This window comes from Sinocyclocheilus anshuiensis, unplaced genomic scaffold, assembly GCF_001515605.1.
Source record: "Sinocyclocheilus anshuiensis isolate Anshui unplaced genomic scaffold, SAMN03320099.WGS_v1.1 C32910556, whole genome shotgun sequence".
Lineage (NCBI taxonomy): Eukaryota > Metazoa > Chordata > Actinopteri > Cypriniformes > Cyprinidae > Sinocyclocheilus > Sinocyclocheilus anshuiensis.
Window position 1 is genome coordinate 1 of NW_015621193.1, and position 1,735 is coordinate 1,735.

At 36.9% G+C, this 1,735-nt stretch overlaps 1 long non-coding RNA gene across 1 annotated transcript; it reads left to right on the forward strand.

Moving 5' to 3' along the window:
* LOC107683139 (uncharacterized) lies at nucleotides 1-1,146 on the forward strand. The gene is made up of 4 exons (XR_001633670.1): nucleotides 1-15; nucleotides 120-227; nucleotides 569-628; nucleotides 706-1,146. It is a non-coding gene; the product is annotated as an uncharacterized LOC107683139 (long non-coding RNA).
* The last annotated feature ends 589 nt before the right edge of the window (nucleotides 1,147-1,735 follow it).

The following is a 1,735-nucleotide window of genomic DNA, read 5'->3' on the forward strand; positions in this document are numbered from 1 at the left end:
AACACACTCATCCAGGTGAGAGAATGCATTCATGTAACACAGTAACACTTTTATACACTGGACAAAAACAGAAAATAAAATAAAATAAACGCTCACATACTTTCTGTTCTGTGCTTTAGCCTGACAGGTCGAGGCGACATTTGATTGCTAGTAAAAAAAAGCCCCACAGATCTCGCATCGGCTCTTACTCACTTCTTTCCCATAACCACGCAACCAACCCACTGCAGGTGTGTATCCACAATCAAAATATCATCAACACAAATAATCAAAGTGATAGTCTAACACAAATTAGACTTAAAAGGCCATTAGTAGTGCAATTTATCAAAATGGTATATAAATAAAGGTTCCAAAAGGGGGCTTTTCACAGTTATTTCCATTAAAGAACCATAGAACAATTCTTAAAAAAAAAGGTTCTTAATGGAACCATAAATGCCAATAAAGAACTTTTATTTTTAAGAGCGCACCATGGTATTATTTTCTAATACCACTGTACTATCTTGCTGCTACAGTACAGTATGTTTTCAAAAAGGCTTAAAAAATAAAATAAGAAACTGGATCTCCATGACAGGTCGTAAGTGTTCATAGACACTTTGAGGGTGTGTCCCATCCCAAAGTGGCTGCATTAAAGGTGAGTTCTCTTAAAAATATACATTATCTGACAATTTAGTGTCAAATGTTGGAACTACAGCTCTATTTCTATTTTAGTCTGTGAAGAAGAGATCCAGAAGAAGTGCACCCAAGAGAAAGAAGAACGCAAGGAATAACACATGCTCATGAGAGGCTCTTTGAAGCACTTAAGCTGTACTTCCTGTTAACGTTCTAGCTCATTTACTTAAAGAGTGCCATGAGATCACACAGACTCTGTGCAGATAATGTGCTCACAATTAATGACAATAATTGGACAGTCCCACATTTAATTATCTAACATAAACAAAAATGACTTAAATATAAACAAATATATACAGCATACTACGCTTTGAAATATGCATACTACTCATTTAGAAGAAAGATTATAGTTGAATTACCTTTTGCTAATATGATTCTGAACAATGTTGTACTAAGTTATATAAGTCTCTATACACTGCTTAAACAAATATATCTTTTGTAGATTTATGATTAAATAAACTTTAATTTGAATGGTCTGAACTACTTCACATAAAACAGATTAAATGAAATAGCATTTTAATAATTAAACATTTCATAACGTTTAATATCTAAAAAAGTCAGTTCACTGACTGTCTGAGGCATATTGCACATGCTGGAAAGCACTTTCTAGATCTGGCAAGCACTAATCTGATTGGCTGGTTTCTAAGAGTCGGGGTGCACAGCTTATTTTATCAGTCCGCCTGGAAACAAATCTGTGGTTTATAGCTTTAGATGTTAGTCAAACAATGGTTTCCTATCTCAGTGGGTGAATTTTGGCCAAATGCACGGCAAAGTGGAGCAGACTTGTCTGGTTGTGCAAGACCAGCCAGTATGCTTGCAGACTGCCAGAGCACTTTGGCACAGAGATCGGCGATGCCCATTTAGAGAGGAAACACTCAGACTTTGTCTATAGCTACAGAAGGCCCATTGTTGTCTGTGTGTGCATGTGTTTAAGAAACCAAAATCCCAGCCCACCTGTGCATAGAGTCGTTCCAGTTTTGAAGGAGGGACTGACAAAATGCACTGGCCCAATGCCTGAGTAATCCAACCGACATAACACACACACACACACACACACACACACACACAC